The sequence below is a fragment of the Lolium perenne genome, chromosome 4, assembly GCF_019359855.2.
Source record: "Lolium perenne isolate Kyuss_39 chromosome 4, Kyuss_2.0, whole genome shotgun sequence".
Classification (NCBI taxonomy): Eukaryota; Viridiplantae; Streptophyta; class Magnoliopsida; order Poales; family Poaceae; genus Lolium; species Lolium perenne.
In genome coordinates, this window is record NC_067247.2 from 337,339,058 (window position 1) to 337,347,177 (window position 8,120).

The following is an 8,120-nucleotide window of genomic DNA, read 5'->3' on the forward strand; positions in this document are numbered from 1 at the left end:
CACTCACGGTACCGCAAGGGTACTGAACCTTGATCTGTGCGGCTTTTTCTCAGGCAAGTCTCCAGAGCGGTACTGATGGGCGGTACCAGTAGGGGTAGCGGTACTACCGCTGCTGGTACCGGTAGTACCGGCCTGGCAAAAACCGCTTTCTCCTCTTTTCCTCTCCGACCATGTCACCTCGCGATACACACACAAAACCAGAAAACCTATAAGCTACGCTTCAGTCCTCCGATCTTGATGTGTCCAGCGAGGTCACCGTTCACTTGCAAATCTATCAAAGACACTCTTTGCACAAGGTGAGATTGTTCAAGTGTTGTCACCAAACACACAAAACCCGGGGTTTAGACTTTGCTCTTTCAGCAGTCACCTCTGTCCGCTTAGTGGTGAGCAGTGAGCACACGATCATCCAAAACCACCAGTCTCTCTCCCTCCGCCTTTGTAGCGTCCCCGTGTTGTGCCCCTGTCTGCGCCGCTGTTGAACATCATCGACGGCCAAGCTCCGGTGTCCAATAGATGGCGACGCCACCATCTTCTGTTCACCCGCGTCCAACGCGCCCTTATGCGTGTGCCCGCGCGCTCTGTAGCGTCGACTTCGTGGTCGACATGACCATGCTAACGCCACGCTGACATCAACATGACGCCATATTTGGTTTTCTTTTTCTGTAAATTCTTTTTTGTAATTAATAAAATCATGATGGATGGGTCCGGCTTGTCAGATATTTAATCTATTCGAAAATCATTAGAGTTAGTATAACCCTGACATGTGGGTCCAATCTATCATACTTTTAATATTTTTCAGATTTTTTGCAGAAATTGATTTAAAATGATTAAAAGTTTGGAAATTCATAACTAATTTATTTTAAATCATAAAAATCTGAATAATATATGAAAATCTTCAGAAAAATAAGATCTATGTTTCAATATCAAAATCATGCATATTTGAACAACATCAATGTGCCAATGGTGACAAACTTTTGGATGAATTTGCGGGCGCCACTTTCTTCTCCAAATTAGACCTGCATGCGGGCTATCATCAAGTTTGCATGAGGCCAGACGATGAGGAAAAGACACGTTCAAAACTCATCATGGCCATTCCCAATTCTGTGTAATCCGTTCGATCTGACCAACGTGCTAGCTACTTTGGAGTGCCTCATGAACGACTATACTCGTAAGTTCATCATCATTTTCCTCGATGATATGTTGGTCTACAGTGCATCCTTGCAGGAACATGAAATTCATCTGTGTTTTGTCCTTGCTCGTTTGTGCCAACATCAATTATATGTTAAGGATTCAAAGTGCTCGTTTGTGCAACACACTATTGAGTATTTGGGGCACGCCATCTCCAAGGAAGGTGTTGCCACATATGCGAAGAAGACACATGCGACGCAAGCATGGTCCTATCTACATCAGCCACTGAACTCCGTGGATTCCTTGGTTTAACCGGATATTACCGGAAGTTCATGTCGCGCTATAATTGCAAAGCCGCTGACACAGTTATTGAAAAGAAGGGTTTTCTCTTGTCAACATCAGCACAACTGACATTTGATCAGCTCAAGGACGCCATATGGTCAACACGCCGGTCTTGGCTCTGCCCAATTTCAGTCATCCCTTCTCCATTGAAACTGACGCATGTGACACAAGCATCGGCGTTGTGCTAGTTCAGGATGGCCATCTCATTGCGTACTTTAGTAAGGCATTGGGTGTGTGCAATCAAGAGCTCTCGACATATGAGAAGGAGTTTCTAGCGGTGATGATGGGGGTGGACAAGTGGAGGGCATATCTACAACGTGGCCCATTTGTTATCGCCACTGATCACAAGAGTTTGTGTAACTTGGAGGATCAGTAGCTTGATACAAAATTGCAACGCAAGGCCATGGCCAAGATCGTGGAACTGCAATTCAAATTTAAGTACAAGCGGGGCAAGGACAATGATGCTGCAGATGCACTTTCTAGGGTGGTCCATCTTCTTACGGCTAATGCAGTGTCTCTCTGTGAACCCACATGGGTTCAAGAAGTTTCCAATTCATACACTACTGACTCCGACGCTCAGTCTCTCTTGGCAAAGTTGGTTGTGCACAGTCCAGATGAGGTGGGTTTTGAATTGCACAGTGGCTTGATTCGTTTCAAAGGCTTCCTCTGCATTGGTAACAATATACCCTTGCAAACGAAGCTAATAAGTGCCATGCATGCTAGTGCCGTGGGAGGCCACTCTGGTGCCATTGCCACTTATCAAAAGGCTATTTTGTTGGAAGGGTCAGAAATCTGATGTGAAAATTTTCGTTTGTCAGTCTGTTAGCAGTCAAAGCATGAGCACAGTAAACCTTCTGGTAAGCTTCAACCCCTGCTCGTGCCAGAAGTGCCCTGGCAAGATATTTTCTTGGATTTTGTGGAGGGGCTGCAAAAATCTGAGGGTTTTGACTCCATCTTGGTGGTCGTCGACAGACTGACGAAATTTGCTCATTTCATTCCTTTGCATCATCCTTATTCATCATCTCAAGTAGCTCGCACGCCCTGGGACAATGTGATTAAACTGCACTGAGTACCGCTCACACTATTGTCTCTGATCACGACAAAATATTCACCAGTGTTGTTTGGAAAATGTGATGCAGATTGCCGGTACAAAACTGCTTTACTCCACGGCATATCATCCACAAACTGATGGACAAACTGAGCAGGTCAATTAATGTCTAGAAATGTATCTTCGTAGTGCCATTCATGACATCTGGCGTCGTTGACTTCCAGCAGCTGAGTTCTAGTACAATTCGAGTTTACATGCTTCTCTAAAATGTTCCCCGTTCAAGGCACTGTATGGCCGTGAGCCCTATTTTGGTGGTATGCTGCAATGGGAAGGAGCAGCGTTAGGTGATGGTGGAGAATTCAACTGGCCAGCACACACTGCAGCTCCGTGCACAACTGGGTCGAGCTTAGTTCAGAATCAAGAAACAGGTAGACTGTAACACAATAGAGCGCTCAGACTATTGTGGCCAACCGTCCTTTTGCAAAGCTGACTTACAAGTTCTACGTGTAACGCATTGGCGCGGTGTCTTACAAACTTGCCTTGCCCGAGGACAGTCACATTCATCCAGTGTTCCATATCTCCGAGCTGAAACCATTAACTCCTGATTACACTCCGGTGTTTGATCAGCTGCCCCGTCCTCCAGACTTCTCAGCTTCGTCATTGGTTCCAGTGGCTATTCTGGATCGTCGGATGGTAAAGAAAGGGCATCGGTCTCGTTCAGCTGAAGATTCAGTGGTAATCTCTCTCTCCTGATGACCCTACATGGGAGGATTATCAGGTGCTTCGCCGAACATTTCTAGGAGCAGCGATCTGGGAGGGAGCTTCCCATGGGCTGTAGGTATGTATAGCTGGGCCGCACCGTCGTGTGTGAAGCCAGGGGTTAAATACGAGCTGTTGTTGTTCTCAAAAAAAAAAACGAGCTGTTGTAATGTTGGAACCATCGATGAAATAGAACCTGAAAAGGGAAACTCTCTCGTCCTCCTTCTCCTTCTCATCTTCCTGCTTGCTCCTCCCACCTCAACTCTGATTTCTCGTCCGATCTCGCTCAAATCAAGTGGAGGTCGTGACAGCTTCGTGGAGTGTGGCGAAGACGGCATCGTCTTGGTCGATGAGATCCTGCTCATCCATGGTTGGCGTCTCGTCCGCAGCCGAGACGGTTTGGGACTAGAAGGCCGTGTCGTAGTCGGATACCAGAAACCCTACCTAGCCGGCAGTATATATAATCGGGGCCTGGGAGGGCGGAGGTAATCATCAGAAGAAGAGGATCAAGGAGCTTAAACAGACCCGTTGGAGAGAATAAAACTAAAGAGATTTCTAACTGAGTAATTGATGGCTTCGGCGCTTCGATTTGCGGCTAGAAAGATGTGCGATCGCGCGTTTCAGCGACCAGCGCAGACGTATTTCACGGCGGCCGTCAAGGAGGAACAGCGGCGGTTGTTCCCGTCTATTAGCCATGGCGGGACCTCCGTTCGCCGGTTCTCCTCCAAATCACCAAATCTGGTGAACAATAATAAGGCATGCCTCGTTTTGACCTTGTTGAACTTGCAAAATCAGATCTAGTTTTTCTGTTCAGTATCCGCAAAAATTCGACATTCTTTTATGGATAGAGGTACTACTAGGCAAAAGATGGCGGCACCAAAAAAAAAAAACCTAGATTTAGCTACACTGCACATATTCGTGTAGGATTGTATTATGTCTCACAATTGATACAAAACTGTTTGGGGTACAAGGGATATAAATAGTAGAGCCAACCGACTAAGCCTAAAACCCTAACTTGCGTTACAAGTCTAGCTTAACCAAAACATATAATCTAACATCCCCCCGCAGTGTCAACGTGGGGTTCAATCACGTTGAGACTGAAACGAATGTCATGAAACGGCTGTGTCAGCAGTCCCTTGGTAAAGATGTCGGCGAACTGCGCTGTAGTGGGAACATGAAGAACTCGAACTTGGCCCAAAGCAACTTTCTCCCTGACGAAGTGAATGTCTATCTCAATATGCTTGGTCCTCCGATGCTGAACTGGATTGCTGGACAGGTAAACAGCTGAAATATTATCACAATAAACAATAGTGGCCTGCTGGATGGGACGATGAAGTTCAGCCAACAACTGCCATAGCCAAACTGTCTCAGCAACTGCATGTGCAACAGCTCGATACTCAGCTTCTGCAGACGAGCGTGAAACCGTAACCTGTCGCTTAGAAGACCATGAAAGCAAATTGTTACCCATAAAAACACAGTATCCGGACGTGGACCGACGAGTGTCGGGGCATCCAGCCCAGTCCGCATCAGAGTATGCTGTCAAACTGGTAGGTGAAGTGGTGTTTATGTGGAGGCCATAATCTAATGTTCCTTTTAGATATCTAAGAGTGCGTTTCATGTGATTGTAGTGAGAAACTCGTGGATCATGCATATATAGGCAGACTTGTTGGACAGAATAAGATATTTCTGGGCGTGTTAGAGTAAGGTATTGTAGTGCACCCGCAATGCTACGGTAGAGAGTTGGGTCTGAGAATGATTCGCCATCAGCAGAGAGTTTGGCGCTAGTGTCAACAGGTGTACAAGCAGGCTGACAGTCAATCATGCCTGCGCGGTTGAGAAGATCTAGAATGTACTGACGTTGGGAAAGAAAAAGACCATTAGAGTCACGTGTAACAGTGATGCCAAGAAAATGATGAAGCACACCAAGATCAGTCATAGAGAATTCAGAGTTAAGCAGTGTAATAATATGATCAAGAAAAGTCTTAGTGGAAGCAGTGAGAATGATATCAACATAAAGAAGAAGATAAGCTGTGTGTGTGGAAGTGTGATAGACAAAAAGAGAGGTGTCGGTGAGAGAGGGAGTGAAACCGATTGTTTGAATGTAAGTTGAAAAACGTTGGAACCAAGCCCTAGGGGCTTGTTTGAGACCATAAAGAGATTTTTGAAGGAGACAAACATGATCGGGAGCAGAGGAGTCTTCGAAACCTAACGGTTGTTGACAATAAACAGTTTCTTGGAGAGCACCATGAAGAAAGGCATTTTTGACATCGAGTTGGTGAATGGGCCAAGAAGAGGAAGTGGCGATGCTAAGAACAGTGCGAATAGTGCTAGGCTTGACAACAGGAGAGAAGGTCTCGTCGTAGTCGATGCCGTGCTGCTGAGAGAAACCACGACAAACCCAGCGAGCCTTGTAGCGAGAGAGAGTTCCGTTGGAGAGAAATTTTTGGCGGAAAACCCATTTGCCGGAAACAATATTTGCACCGACAGGGCGAGGAACAAGGCGCCATGTATCATTGTGAATGAGAGCAGAAAACTCATCACGCATAGCGGCAGCCCAGTTAGGATCGAGAAGAGCACTTTTGTAGGTTTTAGGGATGGGGAGATCGGAGAAGTGGTGGCATGAAGATTGAGACGCGGCCCTTTTGGAACGTGAAATCCCGTTTTGGCCCGAGTGCGCATTGTGTGAGCATTTGTGGGAGCTTGGGTAGGAACAGCATGGGGTGGTAGAGGTGGAGTGGGATGAACAACGACGTCAGGCGCAACGGATGAGTCAGACGTCAAAGATGGTGGAATAGGTGGAGAAGGAGCGGCGGGGGAGATAGGTGTATCGGGTGGAGCTGCGGACGCGGTAGAGGAAGCAGCCGACCCTGCTGTCGCGGCAGTGGAGTCGGCTGAAGGGTCTGCCGCGGCAGGCGAGGAGGGCACTGGGGTGGCGGTAGGAGCGATGTAGTGGTGAGGAAACCTAGCGGGGTGAGCTATGGGATGATGTAGGGTAGGCGATGGGTCAATGGGAGTTTGGGAGGGTGTCCGTGTGGAGAAAGGGAAGATATGCTCGGAAAAAGTAACGTGCCGAGAGATGTGGACACGGCCGGAGACGAGATCCAGGCAGCGATAACCCTTGTGTTCATCAGAGTATCCTAGAAAGACACAGGGAATGGAGCGAGGTGATAGTTTGTTGGTGGAGATGGCGGCAGTGTTTGGAAAACAAAGACAGCCAAAGACGCGAAGTTCAGAGTAGTTGGGATGACTAAGGTAAAGAGAGTAGAATGGTGTAGAGTTTGTGTTGTACTTGTGAGGCCGGATGTTAAGTAAGTAGGTGGCTGTGCGTAAGGCTTCGGCCCAGAATTTTGGTGGCATTGAGGAGTGGATTAAAAGGGTGCGAATGATGTCGTTTATTGTGCGAAGCGAGCGTTCTGCCTTGCCGTTTTGAGGTGAAGTGTATGGGCATGAAAATCGGAGAAGAATGCCATGTTGAAGAAAGAAGTTTCGGTTTTGAAAGTTATCAAATTCTTTGCCGTTGTCACATTGGATAAATTTAATGGGAAGAAAGAAGTGTGTGGCGACATATTTGTGAAAGTTTAGGAAAATGGTGTGTACGTCTGATTTGTTGCGTAAAGGAAAAGTCCAGACAAAGTGTGTGAAATCGTCTAGAACGACTAGATAATATTTAAAGCCAGAGACACTAGTATGGGGAGATGTCCATAAATCGCAGTGCAAAAGTTCAAAAGGAAAGGTACTAACAGTAGTAGAGGAACTAAAGGGCAAGCGAACATGTTTTCCTTGCTGACAAGAGGGACACATGGAGGTATTATGACTATCCTTATTACAATTTATTGAAAATTCGCTAAGTATAGAAGACAAGGTAGCGTTGTGGGGGTGGCCGAGATGGTGATGCCAGAGGTCGACGGACGCCGCCATGGAGGTGGGTGGGTCGTGGGTGGCGGCGCCATGGAGAGTGTAGAGGTCGCCGGAGCTATTGAACCGAGCGATCTCCGCTTTGGTCTGGTAGTCCTTCACAGATAAACCAAACGGATCAAATTCCATAGAAACAAGATTGTCACGGGTGAACTGACGAACAGAAATTAAGTTTTTGATTAGCGCGGGTGCAATAAGGACATCACGTAGGAGGAGTTGTTTGGTGGGTGTAGGTATGGTGGTTTGGCCGGTGCAATATATAGGTATAGTAGTGCCGTTTCCTAGGACTATGGATGAAAGTGGTGTGGTGGAAAATTTTGACAGCATATTACAGAAGCAGACATGTGACTAGAAGCACCGGAATCGAAAATCCAGTCCATACCTGAGTTTCCCTGGGCAGCGAAGTTGTTCATGGCCTGCAAGAACGCAGATTGGTCCCAGCTCGGTGAAGGAGCGGAGGTCGGTTGATGCAGCGGGGCAGTTGGAGCAGGCGGCATGAGGACAGGCGAAGGCTGAAACATCTGGGGGTGCTGATATGGCATGTATGGCATCCCCCCGTCGTAGTAGGCCGGGGCGGCGTGGTAGGCGTTCGGCGGGGCGCGCTGGCCGAGGAGTCCAGGGGAACCAGTGTGGGGGCGAAGACCCGGCGCCCAGGCACCCGTGTAAGCTGGAGGAGCGCCGATCGGAGAGGGGGCCGCCCAGGGCATGGACCAAGCCTGAACCATGCCGGTCCAGGGATCATGAGGAGGGCGCCAGGTAGGCGGCGGCGCGGCGAGTGCGGCGCAGCGGCCGGTACCGCCGGTGGCGGGCGCCAAGCGGGAGGAGCGGCGGCGGCGGGCGTCGAGGCGGCTGGTGGAGTGGCAGATCGCGGCGGCCAGTACATCGGATTCTTGCCCTTGTAGTTGGGGCTGGGACGCCAGCCAGGAGG